Source organism: Lepidochelys kempii, chromosome 3 (genome assembly GCF_965140265.1).
Source record: "Lepidochelys kempii isolate rLepKem1 chromosome 3, rLepKem1.hap2, whole genome shotgun sequence".
Classification (NCBI taxonomy): domain Eukaryota; kingdom Metazoa; phylum Chordata; order Testudines; family Cheloniidae; genus Lepidochelys; species Lepidochelys kempii.
The window spans coordinates 31,708,291-31,732,851 of NC_133258.1; the positions used below are offsets into that span (position 1 = coordinate 31,708,291).

General features: G+C 41.5%; 1 protein-coding gene across 7 annotated transcripts in view; it reads left to right on the forward strand.

Annotated features, from left to right (window-relative positions):
- The window catches only part of MBOAT2 (membrane bound glycerophospholipid O-acyltransferase 2), a 217,642-nt gene that overhangs the window by 39,402 nt on the left and 153,679 nt on the right, over window positions 1-24,561 (forward strand). The window lies entirely within an intron of this gene.

Sequence of the window (24,561 nt, forward strand, 5' to 3'; positions counted from 1 at the left end):
TGCTCCAGTGACAGAGATTCCACAACCTCCTTAAGTGATTTATTTCAGTGCTTAGCTACTCTTACAGTTAAGAAGTTTTGCCAGTGTCTAACCTGAATCTCCTTTGCTGCAATTTAAAGCTAAAATAGAGACTTAACTATGTAATAGCATTTATGTGGGGTTTTTTGGTTTTTTTTTTCCTTTAAAGGAAACAAAAAAGGATATTTTAAAAATGAATTATATGTATACATTAGATAAAGGCCCCAACTGAGTTTAGGGCCCCATTGTACTAGGCCCATACAAATGCATAGCAAGAGACTTAATTCCCTGAAGAGGTTACTTAAAAAAAACAACACAAGCAAAGCAAGGGAGGGGAAACAGAAAGGAGATGTAATTTTGGTTTTGTACTGCTGATGTGTCTCAGTTGCCCCAGATTATCTTTGAGGGAGCGGGAGAGTCTAAGTGTTCAATTCCCTAGAGAGAGAGGTGTGTGTGTGTGTGTCTGTCTCTCTCTCTCTCTCTCTCTCTCACACACAGACGCACACCTGCATGTGCACATTATATTCCTGTGTTGGAGTCAATGGAATCCACCTAGTTTGATTTAGCAGCAAAAACTCTCTGCAAGATTTTAGAATCTGGCATCCTATTAACCTATTACACCTTCTTATTCCTGACCCCCACACAGGAAGGGGGTTCCTCTGTCAGAGCTCCAAGGTTCCTCAAAGTTCAGCTCTCTGGTTTCTTGCCCCAACTCATTGTCAAAAGGATGGAATGGAGATCCCTGGAGAGCCAATCAATAACGTGTCCAAAACAGTTGCCATGTCATGCAGCACAAGAATCTCCCTTCCACTGTGGGCTGCATACGTGTACCCTGTACCATTTACTGCCACTGCCGTAGTGGGAGGGAGAAACCCATATTTGATTTAGTGGTCTTGATCTCCTGCATGACAGGTGCAGGTGTTTACTAGATTACAATTTAGATAACACCAGGCAGCTTTTATCTTTTAATTAAAAATATTAATTTCTGCATATGAAATCCTCTTTTTTTTTCAAAGCTGATGCCAAAGGACAAAAGAAATATGCAGTTAATGTTTCATCTTAATATTTTTTGTTCATAAAAAGCTCTGTCAATCGCAATAAATCCCAAAGAGAATACATTTGAAATAAATAAATGGAAACATAAATTATTTTAGTATTGAAACATAGCTTCCTTTTAGTTAGCACAAATGCTGAAGGATTAAAGGAAAATATTCAATCAGTATTTTTGTTTCAGCACCCTCTTATTTTAATTACCATGTTTAATTTAATTGTATGCACCCTAGTGAATCAAGTTCATCGCTAGCATAAGGAGGCACAACTCCCTTGAAATCAGCAGAGTTGTGGTAAATTAAAACCGGGATAAATTTGACCCAGTGCAATGGAATACCTTCACTGTGTTAGGGCCATAAACTACATCAGTCTGCATGTGGAAATCAGTATTTGGACCTTAGAGTAGGTAGCCTTTAAGTGTACTAAAACAGCTGTACTACAACAGATTTAAAGCTAAAACCTGAAACATACTTGCACATCTTGTTTAGTGTCTAGAATTATTGAAATGGTTATGCTTCTGCTAAAAGTAAAAGACTATTAATGAAACACCATGATTGAGATTTTAAACACTCAGGAGTGTGGAAGTTCAGTTACGGGGTTTCCTGCAAGAGGAAGTTGTGTGTTGTTCTGTAATGCTCGATAGGGGAGAAAAGGAGTTGCTTCTGTCACCAATGCTTTCAGCCTTTAATGCACATAAGATGCCCTTGTATTTAAAAAAATGCTCCTGGGTGTTGTACAACTGTTTTCAATACTGGCCCAAGTTTATCTTCTCAGGGTAAGCCTGCTTCCTCTGCCTGCTGGTGGTTGTCTATGCTAGTGTAACACCAGTATGGATGGCGAAACACAGGTGTTGAAGCTACACCTTGTGGTCCTCCCCAGTGCAGTCCAACAATGCTGCTTCCCATGCTTCACTTTAATGGTCATTCTGTTAGTGAACTGGAGCAGCATCTGCAAGAGGTATCATATTACATAAATAGATTACTAATGAAGCCTCTGGCAAATCCCTATTTTTCACCTTTTCTGGTAGAAGTACAGCTACAATCAGCACCTGAGAAATCTGTACAAATAGGCTTGGTATTGAATGAAATCGGAGTCCTGCAATATCAATTTCTTATTGTGGATATTGTGTGGGTGGGGTGGGGTGAAACATGTGGGCTGTTAAATTTTTTAAGTGGATAAAGGCACAGAAAGACTGTTATACCAATAAAATAAAAACCAGCAGGATCTTATTAAAGGGAAAAAGGCAAAATACCACATTTATTGTGAATGCAGAAAGAATCATAGTAAGCAATTAGTTATAGCTATAACATTCCATTCAATCTCATATTTCTATTTATTCACACATTCATTCATACAAACACACAGGTTCTGCAAGGTTGTTATCATAGGTTTCAGAGTAACAGCCATGTTAGTCTGTATTCGCAAAAAGAAAAGGAGTACTTGTGGCACCTTAGAGACTAACCAATTTATTAGAGCATAAGCTTTCGTGAGCTACAGCTCACTTCCTCAGATGCATATCGTGGAAACTGCAGCAGGCTTTATATATACACAGAGAATATGAAACAATACCTATTCCCACCCCACTGTCCTGCTGGTAATAGCTTATCTAAAGTGATCATCAGGTGGGCCATTTCCAGCACAAATCCAGGTTTTCTCACCCTCCACCCCCCCACACAAATTCACTCTCCTGCTGGTGATAGCCCATCCAAAGTGACAACTCTTTACACAATGTGCATGACAATCAAGTTGGGCTATTTCCTGCACAAATCCAGGTTTTCTCACATCCCCCCCACCCCCATACACACACAAATTCACTCTCCTGCTGGTAATAGCTCATCCAAACTGACCACTCTTCAAGTTTAAATCCAAGTTAAACCAGAACATCGGGGGGGGGGGGTAGGAAAAAACAAGAGGAAACAGGCTACCTTGCATAATGACTTAGCCACTCCCAGTCTCTATTTAAGCCTAAATTAATAGTATCCAATTTGCAAATGAATTCCAATTCAGCAGTTTCTCGCTGGAGTCTGGATTTGAAGTTTTTTTGTTTTAAGATAGCGACCTTCATGTCTGTGATTGCGTGACCAGAGAGATTGAAGTGTTCTCCGACTGGTTTATGAATGTTGATGTCATCAATATAGCGCAAGTAGAGTAGGGGCTTTAGGGGACGAGAGCTGAGAAAGCGTTGTTCTAAATCAGCCATAACTACTTCACATTTGGGGACAATGTATACCTTCAGATCAGCAGCACTGCTATGGGTACCTGCATGGCCCCACAGTATGCCAACATTTTTATGGCTGATTTAGAACAACGCTTCCTCAGCTCTCGTCCCCTAAAGCCCCTACTCTACTTGCGCTATATTGATGACATCTTGATCATCTGGACCCATGGAAAAGAAGCCCTTGAGGAATTCCACCATGATTTCAACAATTTCCATCCCACCACCAACCTCAGCCTGGTCCAGTCCACACAAGAGATCCACTTCCTGGACACTACAGTGCTAATAAACAATGGTCACATAAACACCACTCTATACCGGAAACCTACTGACCGCTATTCCTATCTACATGCCTCCAGCTTTCACCCTGACCACACCACACGATCCATTGTCTACAGCCAAGCTCTGCGATACAACCGCATTTGCTCCAACCCCTCAGACAGAGACAAACACCTACAAGATCTCTGTCAAGCTTTCTTACAACTACGATACCCACCTGCAGAAGTCAAGAAACAGATTGATAGAGCCAGAAGAGTTCCCAGAAGTTACCTACTACAGGACAGGCCTAACAAAGAAAATAACAGAACGCCGCTAGCCGTCACCTTCAGCCCCCAACTAAAACCCCTCCAACGCATTATTAAGGATCTACAACCTATCCTAAAGGATGACCCAACACTCTCACAAATCTTGGGAGACAGGCCAGTCCTTGCCTACAGACAGCCCCGCAACCTGAAGCAAATACTCACCAACAACCACATACCACACAACAGAACCACTAACCCAGGAACTCATCCTTGCAACAAAGCCCGTTGCCAGTTGTGCCCACATATCTATTCAGGGGACACCATCACAGGGCCTAATAACATCAGCCACACTATCAGAGGCTCATTCACCTGCACATCCACCAATGTGATATATGCCATCATGTGCCAGCAATGCCCCTCTGCCATATACATTGGTCAAACTGGACAGTCTCTACGTAAAAGAATAAATGGACACAAATCAGATGTCAAGAATTATAACATTCATAAACCAGTCGGAGAACACTTCAATCTCTCTGGTCACGCAATCACAGACATGAAGGTCGCTATCTTAAAACAAAAAAACTTCAAATCCAGACTCCAGCGAGAAACTGCTGAATTGGAATTCATTTGCAAATTGGATACTATTAATTTAGGCTTAAATAGAGACTGGGAGTGGCTAAGTCATTATGCAAGGTAGCCTGTTTCCTCTTGTTTTTTCCTACCCCCCCCAGATGTTCTGGTTTAACTTGGATTTAAACTTGAAGAGTGGTCAGTTTGGATGAGCTATTACCAGCAGGAGAGTGAATTTGTGTGTGTATGGGGGTGGGGGGGGATGTGAGAAAACCTGGATTTGTGCAGGAAATAGCCCAACTTGATTGTCATGCACATTGTGTAAAGAGTTGTCACTTTGGATGGGCTATCACCAGCAGGAGAGTGAATTTGTGTGGGGGGGTGGAGGGTGAGAAAACCTGGATTTGTGCTGGAAATGGCCCACCTGATGATCACTTTAGATAAGCTATTACCAGCAGGACAGTGGGGTGGGAGTAGGTATTGTTTCATATTCTCTGTGTATATATATAAAGCCTGCTGCAGTTTCCACGATATGCATCTGAGGAAGTGAGCTGTAGCTCACGAAAGCTTATGCTCTAATAAATTGGTTAGTCTCTAAGGTGCCACAAGTACTCCTTTTCTTGTTGTTGTCATAGTTACCAGCCTTAGAGTTGCTCATGCCAAGCCACTGGCCAGGTGGCCTGGACATGAGGAGGGAGCAGGGCCTTGTCAGATGCTCATCTGATGCTCCTGGAAGTTGGTTTGCAGAATCAGACCCCAAAGTTCTCACTTTTTAGAGTCTATTTTTATAGGAATTTCTTCCTATGCCAGTCTATGGGAATTGCTTCATCATGCTGTTGCTGAATCAATCAGCAGATAGCACATTCCTGACGGCTCCGTGCTGCTAGATGTTATCTTGTTCTTTGGTTCTCCCATTCTTGAGGCTGTTGGGTGGATTCCAGTCTGCCCTCCGGGGGTCCTCTGGTTATTTCCACTTGACGCCTTCTTCAGCCGATGGACACTAGATTCTTAGGCTGGCACCTCCCTGATCATTCAGTTATTATCCACACCAAGCATCCATCCACATACATCCTCTATCTCTATTTTAATCACAATTGTTAATACAACAAAAGGGCAGGGAGTCTCTGGGTGCTGTTTCTGTCAGAGTATTGCTTTGAGTTTCTCTCTCTGTGAATTGCTTTGAGAACAGACTCTGTCTTAGAATGTACTAACACAGTTAGCAGCTTGCAAGTTTCACACATAGAGGGAGAGAAACAGTACCAAAAACCAAGAGACCTCTTAATTAGTAATACTCTGGAATTTAAACTATGGGGAATCAAACTCATTTGTGATTTTAATACAGAACTTCTTTAATATGATCCAACAAGACAAGGAGAAGGAGGCTGGAGATAGTGGTCTAGATGGACACACTTCTGTAGGTAGGTCAGAATAAAAATATTTTTCCTAGGTTTGTTTGTTGTAATCTTTTTTTTTTTTTTTAAATTTGGCATTGGAATATTATATTACCCAGCTCAAAGAGCAAAATTACAATCAGTGAAAGATTTTTAAAAGTCTTGGAGTACACAGAAAAAAATAATTGTTTAATGCCTAAAGTCAGGTTAAGCTGAAATAAGCAAAAGCCTTGTTCCTCAATTTGAACGAGCTCGCTTAGTAAGCTAAATGAGGTGTTTATTGAACATTTGACTGACAGATTTCACTAAATGTCATGGGCTCAATGACGGAGAAGTTTAACTGTAGGATAGAATATAATTTGAATTGCTGTGAAAGCTAAGATGGGAGTGAAATTTCTTTTTTCCTAAGTCATACTTGGAGTGAAATATAGAATGGGCCAAGCAAACATTCCCAGCTTTGATTAAGGAAGTGATAAAATGCCCAAAAAGAAAAAAAATCCCAACAGCTGCAGGAGGAGAAAAGCATTAGAAATCTTGGCCTCTTAGAGCATGTTAAACAGAACAAAACCTTTTTGTGTAAAGCAGATACTGTTTAGTTAGGGTCAAATCGTGGTCATATATAGGTGGGAAAAATTCACTGCCTTATCAAGCTCCTAAGGAATCTCACAAAGATAACTGAGGAACGTGACTAAGATGACACAGGCTATAAATCTCTGGCTGCCAGGAAGATGATGGAGATACTTTCTAAAAAAACAAGATTATTTTTCCCATGAACATCAAGAATTTGATCTGTGTTAAATGTGGAGGAGCTTTTACCAGTTAACTGTACTTTACTGGAAAAAAGATCTGAAATAGCCTTGCTGTGCCCCCCCCAAGTTGCAGTTATTTTCCTCCTCCTATGACCCTCAGGTATTTGGATCAATTTGCAAGTCAAGATTTTGGTGCTCCCTGGAGCAACATACTGGCACAGGAACAGGTTCCTTCTGTTCTTCCTCTTTTAAGATTTAGATTTCTCTGTCACCTGGACTCTTTCAACATTATGGCTGCTTATTTTTTTTTTTTTTAAAGTATTGACACTGAATTGGGTCTCTGCTTAGCAGTTTTTCTTTTGTCATTATGACCCTCTGACATCTGTCAGCAGTCTTTGATACCGTTGACCAGATGCCAATCTCACTTTCCCCTAAAAAGGTATAAACGCTCTTGGTGTACCTTTAACAGATCAACAGCAAGACTATCTCAACGACTATCTCTTGCCTTTAGAATTTACTTCCCTTGTAGCTGGCCAAATCTTATATGTGGTTCCTTCAGGGCATGATGCAAGGCATTATCATTGCATTGTGGGTGTGCATGTTTATTAATACTTAATGTTTTCATCTTCAAAGCTCTTTATTAACATACTAATTGATTGTCAGTTAGTTCTTTATCCCTTATTCCTGACAACATAATTGCTTCTACTTGAAGAGCTGGCAGTAGAAGTTGGCAATTGGGGCTCTTAAATGAGGCTCCACATGGGTTAGTTCTGTCTAGTTGATGTTTTTAATTTAGTATAAGTACCTGATTACTGTGGCATTACATACACTAAAAAGTACAGTAAAAAGTACTATGTTAGTGTACTAAGCAAGTATAGCAGTTGGGAATGTTTGTGTTTATTGCTGAATAATTTTTTTGGTTTTTTAACTTGACTCTATTATATAGAGTTCAGTCTTTAGGATTGTAAAGTATGAAAAATATATTTTTCTGTTAAGAAAAGGACTTGTGTATTGTTGTTGTACCACCTAGAAGTCCTAGTCGTGTACCAGGACCATTGTGCTAAGCACTGTACAAATGAAGAACAAAAAAGATTTGTCCCTGCCCCAAAGAACTTAGTATAATACTAGAGGCAAGTGCTGATGGATACAGACAGATGGAGTAGGACAGGGAAAAAATAACACAATGCTGGTCAACTTGATCAGAAGTGGTCTTAGCATACCAGCAGTCTAGCTGCTGTCCAGCTTTCATGGGAAAGGAGAGAGTTAAGAAGGGTTTAGAAGGAGGATAATGAGGTAGCTTTGCAGATGTTTACTAGGCACTCCTCCCAAGTGTGAGGGGAGCACAGGAGAAAGCACAAGGGTACTTTTTTGAAAATTTAACATGTGGATGATGGAGGCTGGTATCCTTGGTTGTTTGGCGACAGGAGTCAACATCTCAAAAGTGATTTGAGAGACCGTGAAGGGCGTAGAAAGTGAAGACAAGTTATTTATTAGCTGTGATAGTGAAGGGGGAACCGGTGGAGAGATGTGAAGAAACAGGTGACATGGTCAAAGTGATGGCCTAGGAAAATGATCTTTGCAGCAGCATGCTGAATGCACATGAGTGGGGCAAGATAGCATTTGTCAAGGCCGGAAAGAAGAAGGTTGCAATAATTGAGATAAGAGTCTGGAGAAGATTTTCAGTTGTGTGGGTGAATAAGAAAGACATCTCTTAGAGATGTTACACAGAAAGAATCAGTAAGATTTAAACATAGCCTGGATATGAGGGCAGAAAGAGAGGTCTGAATTGAAGATTACATCCAGGTTACATGTCTGAGTGATGAGAAGGATGGTGCAGTTTTGTTGATGGTGGCAGAGAAAGGAGGTAGTGGGAGCAGAGAGGAACATGAGACAGTCTGTTTTTAGCCATGTTGAGCTTGAGCTGATGACCAGACATTCATGAGGAGGCGTCTGAGAGTCAGGCTTATATTTTATTTCGGAGAAGTAAGGAAGTAAATCTCTAAATTGTCAGCATAGAGATGGTAGTTGAATTTGTGCTTGTGCATGAGGTTCCCCACAGATAAGATATAAAGGGAGAAGAAAAGTGGATCCAGGATAGCTCTGAGAAATCCCTTCTCCCAAAAAGTTGAGGGGGGGAGGAAGATCTTCCAAAAGATGTGCTGAAGTAGCAATTAGAGAGATGGGAGGAAAACCAGAGGACAGTCATTGAAGCCAAGGGAGGACAAGATTTCAAGAAGAGCAGCTGATAGGTCACAGAGGATGAGGATGGAGTACTGGTTCTGAGCTTTGGTTAGAAAGAGGTTATGATGGGTTCCCCTCCCGGGGAACCACCTGGAACTGGGGCACCACTGAGCCCCTGACCTACCACGCTGGGCTCCCTCTCAAACTGTGCTGTTGAGACAAGCTGCAAAGTCCTCTAGCTTTCACTTTTACCAGCATATATGCAGGTAAGGACACTCCCAGCTTCAGTTACATGGAGACTTTCTGACCAGCCCTTGCATCGGAAGGCTACAGCTAAGGCTACTCTCAGCTCCCCACGTACACATCCCTTCTGGAGTATAAACCGAAAATTATATAGTCTTCCACTGCACAGGGAACTGTACAGCATAAGCTCATAAAATTTGCCCCCTCCCTCAATGTGGAGAGGAAAATGCAACAGTCTTTACCCCTGAGTTATGATTCCCACACATTTCGCTCCAACTCACTGCTTAAATAAAGCAAAAACAAGTTTATTAACTACAAAAGATAGATTGTAAGTGATTCTAAGTGATAGCAAACAGATAGCAGATTAACTAGCAAATAAACAAAAACGGCAAACTAAGTATTAATATACTAATATGATATATTAACAGATATTTACAGTTATCAACATCAACTAGATATTAACAGATGATTAACAGATTCTCACCCTAAGAGATGATATAAGCAGGCTGCAGATTCTTAAGGGGCAAGCTGCACTTGCTTTACAGCTTGGAATCCCCATGTGTTTCATTCACAGGCTAGAAATTTCTTTAGCACTTCCCCCCATTCAGTCTTTGTTCCTCAGGTGTTTCCAGGAGTCCGCTTGTGTGGGGAATGAAGAACACCAGACTATGTCACTCCCTGCCTTATATAACTTTTGCATATGGCGGGAACCGTTTGTTTCAAAGCTCGGTTTCCAGATTAGTCGGTGGAAAAATACTGACATCCCAAGATGGAGTCCAGCATCATGTGGTCTGATCACATGTCCTTGTAGAGTTATAGCAGCTATTACTCAGAGACTGTTTGGAGTGTTCTCAGGAAGGCACACCAGCTGGGAGATAAGCTTTTCCTAAGGTCTGTTGTTTTTACCTAATGGCCCATTGCCCCGAACAGGCCCTTCCCCACCCACTATCTACATAAAAAGCATCTTGTCTAATGGGCGTCTATGGGTGTAACTGTATTTGAAATACAGATACATAGTCAATATTAATAACTTTCTGTACAAAAATGATACATACATACAAATAGGATAATCTTCTTCAGCAAATCATTTCCAATGACATCTCAATTGATTTATTTTTTTAAATATGTCATAATTATGTCATAATCCTAATAATATCACTGTGAAGAATATGGGGTGCAGTGTCATAGAGGTCATTAGAGACCTTGGTGAGAGGGGCTTCAGTGGGGTGCAAGCAGGGAAAAGCCAGATTGGAGGGGGTCTGGAATGGAACTGGAGGAGAGGAACTCTGCACAGGGATTGTAAACAGCATGTTCAAGGAGTGTAGAGATGAAAGGAAGATGAGGTGGTAGCTGAAAGGCAAGTGCGGTCAAGTATAGGTGTTTTTTAAGATGAGAGAGACTAGAGAAGTGGTTCTCAAACTAGGGCTGCTGCTTGTTCAGGGAAAGTGCCTAGCGGGCCGGGACGGTTTGTGTACCTGCCGCGTCCACGGGTTCAGCCGATCGCGGCTCCCACTGGCTGCGGTTCGGCGCTCCAGGCCAACAGGGGCTGCGGGAAGCGGCGCGGGCTGAGGGATGTGCTGGCCGCCCTTCCCGCAGCCCCTGTTGGCCGGGAGCGGCAAACCGTGGCCAGTGGGAGCCATGATCGGCCGAACCCGTGGACACGGCAGATACGCAAACCGGCCCGGCTCGCCAGGGGCTTTCCCTGAACAAGCAGTGGCCCTAGTTTGAGAACCACTGGACTAGAGCATACTTGTGAAGGAAGAGAGGTTAAGGAGAAGGTAGGGAATGGGAGTGGACACGAGAGACATCAGGAGATGAGATGGGGTCACTGGGGCAAGTGGGGGGTTACAGGTGGAAAGAAGATGAGAAACTTTGTGTCTGTGACAAGGGAGAAGGAGACCTAGAGAGTTGTCGGAAGGGAAGGGACACTGAGGGGAGGGGGAAGGTCGCACCATATTTTGTCAATGTTCTCTTGGAAGAATTTGGAGTGATCCTGGGTGGGGAGAAAAGTGGAGTCAGAAGGTAGAAGAGGGGTTTAAGGAGTGAGTCAAAGGTGGGTGTGAGATTCAACTAATTTAGAGAAATGGAGTTGTTAGCTAGGAAGATAACAAATTTGTAGTGGAGGAAGTCAGTCTAGTCATGGGATATCTGCCAAAGAAGCTCGGCAGCATGAGAGGAAGCTAATGCTAGCAGTGAACCAGGGCTGGGGTTTGGCAAGACAGATCTTGTGATGGGAAAGCGGGGCAAGAGAAGGACAAAGGGAAGAAGAGTGGAGGAGAGTTTTCATAGGAATGAGTAACTGTACTCACTTTTCCCATCTCTACTCCTCCAACAAACAGAAACTTTGTTCTTATGTATTACTGATTAGAAAGGCTCTGACGTTCAGCTGGAACTAGCTATGGAAATGCCTTTGGGCTTGTGGCCTGTGGAAGGAGGGAAAGTGTTACATTCCAGGGACTTTCTGCTATCTTAAAAAAAAAAACAACCTTTTCTCCACGTTCTTGTCAACTGCTGGGAATGGCCCACCTTGATTATCACTACAAAAGGTTTTTTTCTCTCTCCTGCTGGTAATAGGTCACCTTACCCCATCACTCTCGTTATAATGTGTATGGTAACATCCATTGTTTCATGTTTTCTGTGTATATAAAATCTCCCTACTGTATTTTCCACTGCATGCATCCGATGAAGTGAGCTGTAGCTCATGAAAGCTTATGCTCAAATAAATTTGTTAGTCTCTAAGGTGCCAAGAGTACTCCTTTTCTTTTTGCGGTTACAGACTGACACGGCTGCTACTCTGAAACCTAAATTTTTAAACTTCTTAACCCTAACAAGTCATAATTCAACTGTTATGGATTTGTATTTCCATTTTAAATGTTTTCCCTTACTGTTACCTTCCTCCCCAATTCTATCCTACTTTCTCTGCACTCAGTTATCTCTCCTTTATCTCTCTGTTCTATCTATCCATTTTCCCCTCTTGTCAGTTCCTCAGCCTCTTGCCTTCTACTTTTTGCGGATCCTTTCTCTCTTCCCCCTGGCTTTTTCTCCACCAGCTTATTCCTCTGGTTTTGTTTCTTTGTTTTTGTTTGTTTTCCCCCCCAGTCTACGAATGGTTAGTTGGCAGCCTGTGAAAAATTTTGCTAGGGATAGGTCACATAATAATGAGGGAGGATGGGACTCAGAGGATCCCAACAAATGGACAATTATTTTGGTAGTTTGGTGTTTTTAGGCTATTTTCTTACAAGATACCTGGAAAAGTCAGAAAGAAATCAACGCAGATTGATGCAAGTGCACCTAAAATCTCTCCAGTTGTCACCAGACCATTTGCTGGCTTGAAACTTATCTCTTGAAAATAATATTGCTTTCCTTAATACCTTGTTACAAGAGAGACAAGATGGGTGAAGTAATATCTTTTATTGGACCAACTTCTGTTGGTGAGAGGCAAGCTTTTGAGATTACACAGAGCTCTTCTTCAGGTCTGGAAAACTTAGGCTGCGTCCACACCACACTACTTAGAGTGGTGCAGCTGCCCCAGTGTAGCACTTGTGGTGCAGACGCCCTAAGGCGACGGGAGAGTTGGTTATCTACTTTGGTGTAATTACTCCACCTCCCATGAGAGGCATTATCTGTGTTGGCAGGAGAAGCTCTCCTGCCGACATAGCGCTTTTGACACTGGCGCGTAGGTCAGTATAACTTAAGTCGCTCAGGGTGTGAATTATTTACACCCCTGAGCAATGTAAGTTAAACTGAAATAAGCTGTAGTGTAGGCAATGTCTTAAAGTATCACAGCTAAATACAAGGGGGAACAGATTGTTTTGCATAAGTAGTTAACACATTTCAGAGGACCATTCAAGATGAAGTGGCTCTAGTCATAGGGAGGAAAGGAAGGAAGGGAGGGGGTGGAAGCATGTCTTGGGGTTGTTGTATTAAACCATAAGTGTCTATTCAGTCCATGATTTTAGTGTCTAGCAAAGTTATGAATTTAAGCTCCCAGGTGTGTTTTGAAAGTGTTGTACAGGTTTCCTTTGAGGATGAGGACTATATAGGTCACATATAGAGTGATTGCTTTATGAAAAGTGTTCAACCACAGATGATGTGGTGTTTTTGTTTATCATTTTCTTGTGGGAGTTCATTCAAGAGCATAGTGATTGACTGGTTTCACCCAAATAGTTGCTACTGGGGCATGTAGTGCACTGGATGAGGTACACCCCATGTTGTGATAGGGATGTGTAGGATGAGGGATCTTGAAAAGTATGGTGTGGGGGTGGGGTGGGGGGGTCATTGTAGCAATGGAGATATAGCTGCAGGTTTTTCATCTGTTGTTCTAGCAAGATTAGAGCCACTTTGAGTTGGTGTGTCCTGGTCTGCAAGGAGCTTGCTTCTGATGCTGATGTGACCAGGGTCCTAGTGGGGGCCAGCTCTGGTCACTCAATTTGGGTAAACTTCAAAGAATGGAGCAGCCAAACCCCCCAAAAGCTGGTGGATATTCCAATACTTAGATGCACCAAGCCAGCATAAAACAGCTTCTTTAATACCTTACTGGTTACTCAGAAGGCCAAACAACACAGTTCCCTTAACATGATCCAGCGTCAGGCTTCCATCCAGGTACTCACGTCAGATATGATGAAAATTTTTGTAAATCTTATTTCATCATATAAAAGAAAAGGTTCTACCAGTCCCAAAGGATCGGAAAGAAAGGTTTCAGATCTTACCCAAATACACACGACAGCCCATTCTTATTAACTAAACTGAAATTTATTAAAAAACCAGAGGGAGAGAGAATATGGTTAAAAGATCAATATACATACGGACATGAGTTCATTTCATTGAGTTTCAGATTGACAACAGAGATGGTGAGCTTTGTAGTTGCAAAGAGTTCCTTTAGCACTCAGTTTATAGGTCACAGTCCAATGTCCAAATCTCATATTCAGGGTATAACAGCATAACTGGGACCTCATACTTGACTCAAACTTCCCCCGATAAAGTCTAAGCAGATCTGAGATGACAGAATCAGGACCCAAGGATCTTTTATACAATTTCATGTCTTTTGACAAGTTGGGATTTTCTCGGGGAACACAAGGTAATTAGGATGACTTTGAAGGAGGTCCATCACTGGTACTTAGCTATACAAATTAACAATAGGCCATTTGCTTTTTCTTCCACCATTCACAGTACATTTCAGAGAGAGATGAATACGGAGACATCCGATGTTTACAATTCATTTAAATACTAGGATCTTCTTTTGACCTCTGAATTATCAGAATACAGCATAGACAGGGACTGTTGATTACATTGTCGACCCTACTCATACATATGTAAATACACAAAAACACAAACGTTGTCTCCCCACATGTCTTTTGAGGGATATTTATTTTGCAGGATTTTTAACACTTTCTAGCCATGTGTTACACCCCCAGGGTGAGACTAGTGTGGAAGGGCAAAATTTGAGCTCCTGCATACACCTTAAGGACCTTCCAACATTGATATGAGCTGTATTTATATTGAATTCTTTGTAAGGCCAAATTATTGATGCATGCTTTAGCCCTAGCCAAAAACTTCGTCCATACTTTGTGAAACGTTTTAGTGATTCCAGGGTTTAGTCTATGTGTTAACTTAACATAGCCATTAATGTTCTTCAGAGAGCACTTACTCTGGTATTCAGACATGAAGGCTGTGAGGTTTCCCTTTGTGCACAGCAGTTCAAGGTTGTAGTGATTTTTCTGCTGTGGAAAGTTTTACAAATAGTCTATGCATTAGCTGTGAAGCCTCAACATTATTAGGCTTTTTAACACAAAGTGTGTTCTTGTTGAACCCAACAACATAATCCTAAGGGTTTCTGTTATGTATCACTCTTAACATGTTCAAGGGCTTTTCCAAAAGACCATGCATATTGTACATTTTTACAGTTCTTAATATCAGTAACAAGTTAGTTACAGTCATTAGCAATAACATCAGTTTTATCACAAGTGTACATTTACAGTTATTTTTGTCATGCCAAGCCTTTGGTTTAGACAAATTGTTCCTTAGGTTCAATATCCCTTTTCTTGACCTGAGGGTCTTCCTTAACATAGGCTTTCAATTTAACCACTTCCTTGGGGTTTTAGGGTTAACCTATGGCTTTTGTCTGCAAGGTTTAATCCTTCCCTTCGTCCCTGTCCAGTAGGGTCAAAATATGAACTCTTTTGTGTAACAGAATCCATTGGCTGGTTGAGTGCAGTCCTCTTTGCTATAGTTAAGTCTTTCTCCCCCCATTCTGTCAGGTAATTTGTATCAACACAGACACTAGCTTGTTTTCTAATTTTCAAATCCTCAACCTTTACCAATTCCAAGGCTGGACTCTGTCTTACAGAGATTCCATCCATTTTCACTAGCATGTTCAACTCAAGGTTATTTTGTGCTTCCCTTACCAACCTCTGTTTCCACATGGAATCAGATGTCAAGTACCACTAAGGGATCGTCTACACTGGCAATCTTAAAGCGCTTTAACATGGCTTGTGTAGTTGCAGCAGAGTGCTGGGAGAGAGCTCTCCCAGCGCTCTAAAAAAACCACCTCCACAAGGGGCGTAGCTACGAGTGCTGGGAGTGCGGCTTCCAGCGCTGGTGCACTGTCTACACTGGCATGTTAGAGCGCTGAAACTTGCTGCGGTCAGGGGAGTGCTTTTTCACATCCCTGAACGAGAAAGGTGCAGTGCTGTAAAATGCCAGTGTAGACAAGCCCTGAGAGACTACAAGACCTATCCAAAATATCTAGAGATGAGTTTGTCTGCTCTCCCCTGCATCCTTGTAACCCAGTAACCCGATCTTTCCTCAGTATCTGAGTCACAGACTGCTTACTTAAAGAATCAGCATGGAAACATTCATGTTCCAACAACACTGTCTCCCCAACAAGCTGGTTAAACTTGTAGGGCTGTTTTAAATTCCTTAACAATTTTTATTTAATTTGAAACCCTTTCAAAGTTATCCACACTGAGTCTTTCTAAAGCAAAGTCAGTGGATCGATACACCTCAGAAAGACTGGCAATTAGGAACCGGAACAAGTCTCCCAAACAAACAGTTGCTTTCTCTATACAGGTTTCAGAGTAACAGCTGTGTTAGTCTGTATTCGCAAAAAGAAAAGGAGTACTTGTGGCACCTTAGAGACTAACCAATTTATTTGAGCATAAGCTTTCGTGAGCTACAGCTCACTTCATTGGATGCATACTGTGGAAAGTGTAGAAGATCTTTCTATACACACAAAGCGTGAAAAAATACCTCCCTCCACCCCACTCTCCTGCTGGTAATAGGTTATCTAAAGTGATCACTCTCCTTACAATGTGTATGATAATCAAGGTGAGCCATTTCCAGCACAAATCCAGGGTTTAACAAGAACGTCTGGGGGGGGGGGTGGGTGGGTAGGAAAAAACAAGGGGAAATAGGTTACCTTGCATAATGACTTAGCCACTCCCAGTCTCTATTCAAGCCTAAGTTAATTGTATCCAATTTGCAAATGAATTCCAATTCAACAGTCTCACGCTGGAGTCTGGATTTGAAGATTTTTTGTTGTAATATCGCAACTTTCATGTCTGTAATCACGTGACCAGAGAGATTGAAGTGTTCTCTGACTGGTTTATGAATGTTGTAATTCTTGACATCTGATTTGTGTCCATTTATTCTTTTACATAGAGACTGTCCAGTTTGACCAATGTACATGGCAGAGGAGCATTGCTGGCACATGATGGCATATATCACATTGGTGGATGTGCAGGTGAACGAGTGATAGTGTGGCTGATGTTATTAGGCCCTGTGATGGTGTCCCCTGAATAGATATGTGGGCACAGTTGGCAACGGGCTTTGTTGCAAGGATAGGTTCCTGGGTTAGTGGTTCTGTTGTGTGGTATGTGGCTGCTGGTGAGTATTCGCTTCAGGTTGGGGGGCTGTCTGTAGGCAAGGACTGGCCCGTCTCCCAAGATTTGTGAGACTGTTGGGTCATCTTTCAGGATAGGTTGTAGATCCTTAATAATGTGTTGGAGGGGTTTTAGTTGGGGGCTGAAGGTGACGGCTAGTGGCATTCTGTTATTTTCTTTGTTAGGCCTGTCCTGTAGTAGGTGACTTCTTGGAACTCTTCTGGCTCTATCAATCTGTTTCTTCACTTCCGCAGGTGGGTATTGTAGTTGTAAGAATGCTTGATAGAGATCTTGTAGGTGTTTGTCTCTGTCTGAGGGGTTGGAGCAAATGCGGTTGTATCGCAGAGCTTGGCTGTAGATGATGGATCATGTGGTGTGGTCAGGGTGAAAGCTGGAGGCATGTAGGTAGGAATAGCAGTCAGTAGGTTTCCGGTATAGGGTGGTGTTTATGTTACCATTGTTTATTAGCACTGGAGTGTCCAGGAAGTGGATCTCTTGTGTGGACTGCACCAGGCTGAGGTTGATTGTGGGATGGAAATTGTTGAAATCATGGTGGAATTCCTCAAGGGCTTCTTTTCCATGGGTCCAGATGATGAAGGTGTCATCAATATAGCGCAAGTAGAGTAGGGGCGTTAGGGGACGAGAGCTGAGGAAAGTTGTTCTAAATCAGCCATAAAAATGTTGGCATACTGTGGGGCCATGCGGGCACCCATAGCAGTGCCGCTGATTTGAAGGTATACGTTGTCTCCAAATGTGAAATAGTTATGGGTGAGGACAGAGTCACAAAGTTCAGCCACCAGGTTTGCTGTGATATTATCGGGGATAGTGTTCCTGACGGCTTGTAGTCCATCTTTGTGTGGAATGTTGGTGTAGAGGGCTTCTAAATCCATAGTGGCCAGGATGGTGTTTTCAAGAAGATCACCGATGGATTGTAGTTTCCTCAGGAAGTCAATGGTGTCTCGAAGATAGCTGGGAGTGCTGGTAGCGTATGGCCTGAGGAGGGAGTCTACATATCCCGACAATCCTGCTGTCAGGGTGCCAATGCCTGAGATGATGGGGCACCCAGGATTTCCAGGTTTATGGATCTTGGGTAGTAGATAGAATATGCCAGGTCGGGGTTCCAGGGGTGTGTCTGTGCGGATTTGATCTTGTGCTTTTTCAGGGAATTTCTTGAGCAAATGCTGTAGTTTCTTTTGGTAACTCTCAGTGGGATCATAGGGTAATGGCTTGTAGAAAGTGGTATTGGAGAGCTGCCGAGCAGCCTCTTGTTCATATTCCGACCCATTCATGATGACAACAGCACCTCCTTTGTCAGCCTTTTTGATTATGATGTCAGAGTTGTTTCTGAGGCTGTGGATGGCATTGTGTTCTGCACGGCTGAGGTTATGGGGCAAGTTATGCTGCTTTTCCACAATTTCAGCCCGTGCATGTCGGCGGAAGTGCTCTGTGTAGAAGTCCAGTCTGCTGTTTTGACCTTCAGAAGGAGTCCACCTAGAATCCTTCTTTTTGTAGTGTTGGTAGGGAGATCTCTGTGGATTAGTATGTTGTTCAGAGGTATGTTGGAAATATTCCTTGAGTCGGAGACGTCGAAAATAGGATTCTAGGTCACCACAGAACTGTATCATGTTCGTGGGGGTGGAGGGGCAGAAGGAGAGGCCCCCGAGATAGGACAGCTGCTTCTGCTGGGCTGAGAGTATAGTTGGATAGGTTAACAATATTGCTGGGTGGGTTGAGGAAACCATTGCTGTGGCCCCTTGTGGCATGTAGTATTTTAGATAGTTTAGTGTCCTTTTTCTTTTGTAGAGAAGCAAAGTGTGTGTTGTAAATGGCTTGTCTGGTTTTAGTAAAGTCCAGCCACGAGGAAGTTTGTGTGGAAGGTTGGTTTTTTATGAGAGTATCCATTTTTGAGAGCTCATTCTTAATCTTTCCCTGTTTGCTGTAGAGGATGTTGATCAGGTGATTCTGCAGTTTCTTTGAGAGCGTGTGGCACAAGCTGTCAGCTTTCATGCTTTGTGTGTATAAAAAGATCTACACTTTCCACAGTATGCATCCGATGAAGTGAGCTGTAGCTCACGAAAGCTTATGCTCAAATAAATTGGTTAGTCTCTAAGGTGCCACAAGTACTCCTTTTTCTCTATACAGTGATTCACCCTGAGTTAACTTAATCAAATCACTTCCACACACATCAGTTGCAGCAAACTGTTTGCAAAAATTACCCTGAAGATTTTTCTCTTCAGGAATCTTTCTAAGCAACAACCCATTTTTCACAGAAATTCTGCCCTTACCCTTTTCACCTAGGGCTTGCTTTAAAGGAACGTTTTCCTGAGCAACAACAGACTCTTTCTGGGTTTAAATCCAGAATCACCTCTTTCCCATCAGGAGGATTTTCACAAAACCCCCATTCAGGTAAACTGCTAGACTTCATAGTCACAAAATTAGAAGCATTCTCTTCCTTGTTACAAGTTTCCATACTGTCAGTGGGTAACAGAGTCAAATCACCTTCATGCTTTCCTTGTGCCCTGGCTACGATCAGACACGGTTGTCATATCTTTACCCAGCAACATACTAGAAACAGGCCAAATAGAAGCACCAGAATTGCTTGGTCTCTGGGAGCTATTTATGACATTAACTGGATATAACCTAGTTACAATGTCATCATCCCTAGGAGACACACATTCAGGACCACTTCCTTCCTGGGCTTTAGTTGTATCCAGAATCAACTCTGGATCAATCAAAAATTTTTAAACCTTCATAGGCTGACAGGCTTTTTCTGTCTGCTTTACAGACAGAAAAGAGCTGGAGAAACATTCCCCTTTAACAGAGAAACAGCTTGTGATATCCTTCCTTTGTCCCTGCACACATGGCTGTTCATTGACAATTGCTTGAAGATTGGGATACCTCCCTTCACAGGCTAGTCATTATCCCTAACAGACACAGGAACGTATCCTTCACTGACCCAGTTCTCCACACTGGTAACAGGTAAGGTGTAGGGATACTCATGTTCCATTAACCTTGCCTTCCCAAACTTCTGATTAGACAAAGCCATCAGCTCAGAAGACTGCCTATGCTCATCTAAACTTTCCTTGCCTTCCCCTCCCTTAACAGATAAGCTGCTGTCTTATTACCATGAGCTACTTTAAGCACATCACTTTTACCTAGGTCAGGCTTACTTTCCCAAGGTTTACTAACCAACATTCCATCACCCGTAAAAAATTTACCCTTTTCTTCGTCAATTAGGGCTTTAACCTGATCACCAATTTTAATTTGCTGTAGAGAAACATCTTTCTGAGCCTTATCTATTGCCAGATTCACTTCTGAGATACCAGACAGACAAGTAGGAATTTTTTCCACATATGCATTGCTTCTTTGCACAGATAAAGAGCTATCTTCCTCATACAAACATTTGGAGAAACCCTCCACAGGCAAATCTTTGTTCCTAGTAGACACAGGTTCAGGATTATTTCTTTCCTGTGACTGGTTTATGTCATCAACTTGACTGAACAAAATTTTAATATCATCCCCAATCAAAAGATCCTTAGGCAATAACTTCCTTGTACCAGCTATAACTTCATGTTAAACACCATTCCATTCAAAAGGGATTCTGGCTAAATGCACACTTACAGTAAACTCAAAGGATTACAATATTCACACTCTGATTTGGTAAATAATCTTCCTCTTTGACAAAATCTGTTTTAACAAGACTGATGTTAGAAGCTGTAAGTTGCCCTAAACAGCTTTTACCATTTACTTTTACATTCTCTGCACAAGTTATGGGGTTACCTTCACTTGAGCTCACAGTAAAAGTATTTGCTTAAAAGGTGGCAGTGTTGGGGTAAATTTGGTTACACACAGGCAACTGCTTAAAGTCAAACAACATACTAACATTGTTACAAACTGGATAGATTCTACCCCCATCTTTGCTGTTGTGAGGAACTGGTTTTTCAGAATGATATAGTTCCTGTTCCTTTATTCTTCTGAGTTGGAGCTTAAGTCTGTCCAGTTTTGCCTTAGTTTCTAGTTCCTGCAATCGAATATATGCCATTTTTTGTTCTTGTTCAAAACACAGGCGTTCTCTGTCAGCCGCTTCTCCTTCCATATCAGCAATTTTTTGCTTTTGTTCAAATTCTAGCTGCTGGTTTCTCACTGCAAGCATTTTCACTGGGTCTGCTTCCTTATCACTGGCAATTAACAGATTTTTCAGTTCCTGCTCTGGGGCCTTTTGCTTAAAATACAACCACCTCTGTAAGCACAATTCTTCCAGGCTTTTTCTGTCAGGATCTTGATCATAAATCACTCACTGTAACTGATTTTTAACCCTTAAACTCTCCAATATCAAAATTAAATTTTGACAAACACGTGGTTCTGATCCAAAAACCCAGTTAACCTGTGGTAATGTGTATCCACGCATGACTACACCACTGTGACCGGGGTCCTAGTTGGGGCCAGCTGTGGTCACTCAGGGTGAACTGCAAAGAATGGGGCAGCCAAACCCCCCAAAACCTGGTGGATATTCCAATACTTAGATTCACCAAACGAGCATAAAACAGCTTCTTTAATACCTTACTGGTTACTTAGAAGTCCAAACAACACAGTTCCCTTAAAGTGATCCAGCCTCAGACCTCCATCCAGGTACCCATGTCAAATATGATGAAAATTTTTGTAAATCTTATTTCATCATATAAAAGAAAAGGTTCTACCAGTCCCAAAGGATCGGAAACAAAGGTTTCAGATCTTACCCAAATACACGCGACAACCCATTCTTATTAACTAAACTAAAATTTATTAAAAAACGAGAGAGAGAGAGAGAGAGTGGTTAAAAGATCAGTATACATACAGACATGAGTTCAATTCACTGAGGTTCAGATTCACAGCAGAGATGGTGAGCTTTGTAGTTGCAAAGAGTTCCTTTAGCATTCAGTTCATATATCATAGTCCAATGTCCAAATCTCATATTCAGGGTGTAGCAGCGTAACTGGGACCTCATACTTGTGACTCAAACTTCCCCCGATAAAGTCTAAGCAGATCTGAGATGACGGAATCAGGACCCAAGGATCTTTTATACAATTTCATGTCTTTTGACAAGTTGGGATTTTCTCGAGGAACAAAAGGTAATTAGGATGACTTTGAAGGAGGTCCGTCACTGGTACTTAGCTATACAAATTAACAGTAGGTCATTTGCTTTTTCCTCCACCATTCACAGTACATTTCAGAGAGAGATGAATACGGAGACATCCCATGTTTACAATTCATTTAAATACTAGGATCTTCTTTTGACCTCTGAATTATCAGAATACAGCATAGACAGGGACTGTTGATTACATTGTCGACCCTACTCATACATATGTAAATACACAAGAACACAAACATCATCTCCCACATGTCTTTTGAGGGATATTTATTTTGCAGGATTTTTAACCCTTTCTAGCTGAGCTTGGTGAGGTTGGGGGTTTTTTGAAGGCCAGAAAAGGGTGTTCGGGAAAGACTTATTTCAGGATGAGGTCCCAATCAGGTATGGGTTGTAGTTGTTTGATGATACCTGGTATGGATTCCAGTGGGAAGTGACAATAGAGGTGTGTGGTCAGAGGGGGTTTTATTTCTATATTGAAGCAGGTTCTCTCAGGATATTTGGTTGTGACTTGTTACAAGATAGGAGAAATGAGTGTGTCTACTCTTTTAAACCTTTGCACCTTGTTTCAGTCAAATCACTCCTTAAAACGGACTTACAATTTAACTTTCAACACTGACCCCCCCACTCCTGCACGAATTTTAAAACAAGTAGCATGTTTCATATATTATGCATACAGCTAAGTATTTTGTGACCTTCATCCATCTTTGTTCTCCCCTGTGACTGTTATCTCTCTAAGCCATTTCTATCTTGATCTGTATGATGAACAGGATAGGGACATTTCATGTTCTATTGCAAAGTGTCATGCATATCTATGGTGCCGTGTAAATACAATCCTTGTAGAAATGTTAGCTTCCTGCATTTTCCTATGTAATATAAAGTACATCTCCCTTTCAAAGGCATAAGACATTTTAGGACCTTTCTGTTCCAAAGGCCTACCTCTAAAATTCATTTTGGTCCAGTTGCTAGTTGTTCATTGTTTTCAATCTCCTAGTCTCTAGAAATAAATCTGTCTCTGGGGTTTATTTATATACCCTACTGTTTGACTTCTCTCATAATTTTTTCTACATCTTTATTATCTTTTGCATCATATAATTCTACCAGACTCCCCTGTTTACTCCTACTGTTGTGAATGGAAGTGCTCCCTAGCAACAGGCAGAGCTCCCCTGTACCCTGCACGTGAATAATCATGTGAATACACAGGTGGTCTTGATATGAAATAAAGCACATGATCCAGTAAATAGCTGTGCAGTAGTTTCCTGATAATCTTCAGTAATTTCTCTTGAAACAAGTGAGGTATCAGAAATATCTGTTATAGGTTTCAGCCACTTTGTTCACTTTAACTCTTCTGAATGTATTCTGGTGATTGGACTTGGTGCTTTGTATAGATTCACAGATTCCAAGGCCAGAAGTGATCGTCTAGTCTGACCTCCTGTATAACACAGGCCATAGAACTTCCCCAAAATAATTGCTGGAGCCGATCTTTCAGAAGAATATCCTGTCTTGAAGTAAACATTGTCAGTGATGGAGAGTCCACTATGACCCTTGGTAAATTGTGCCAATGGTTAATTACTCTCACTGTTAAATTTATGCCCTCTTTTCAGTCTGAATTTGTCTTGCTTCAATTTCCAGCCATTGGATCATGTTATATTTTTCTCTGCTAGTTGCAAGAGCCCATTATTAAAAATTTATTCCACATGTAGGTGCTTGCAGACTGTGACCAGGACCCCCCTTATTCTTCTTTTTGTTAAGCTAAATAGATGGAGTTCTTTGAGTCCATTGCTGTAAGGCATGTTTTCTAATCATTTAATCATTCTCATGGCTCTTCTCTGAACCGTCCCCAGTTTATCAGCATTCTCCTTGAATTGTGGACTCCAAAAGTGGACACAGTATTCTGGAATAGTCGCACCAGTGTCAAATAGAGATGAAATAACCTCTCGAGATTCCTGTGTTTATGCATCCCAGGATCACATTAGCTCTTTTGACCACAGGATCACACTGTTTAAATTAAATGCATGTAGCCATTTGTTATCTGTGGCACTTAGTTATCATTCTTGTGAAATTGAACTGACTTGGATATCTGCCCCATTTCTCCATAATGACAGGAATAAAGTAGTGGAACAACTTGATTTCCTTATCCACTGGTATAAAATCACTCTGCTCTCAATTTTTAGTGGTTTAAATAGATATTTTCTTTCATGTGTTCAAAAATATATGGAAAAAAATCCTTATTGGTTGAAACTTTCTTCTATTTCACAATCATTTCATCTGTTTTTCTACGCGTTCTTGTAAAATTGGCCTTTTTGTTCCCAGCTCTTATATTTTAAGTGTCCTATATCACTATTTATATTTGGTTTTATATTTATATTTCCTTTTCTAGTCATTTTCATGTGGCTGGAATGAATTTTGGTTGTTGTATCTTCTAAAATACTCTAAATTTGTTAGGTGTTTCCTCTCTTTCTTAACCTTAAATTGATACCATTCAAGCCAAGTAATCCCCAGAAGGATACTCATCTTCATAACATTGCAGGCAAATATCCAGAAATACAGTATAATATCCTATAGGCATCCTTGAGAGAATGCAAGTGACAGTTACTAGATTTCTTTTTATGATG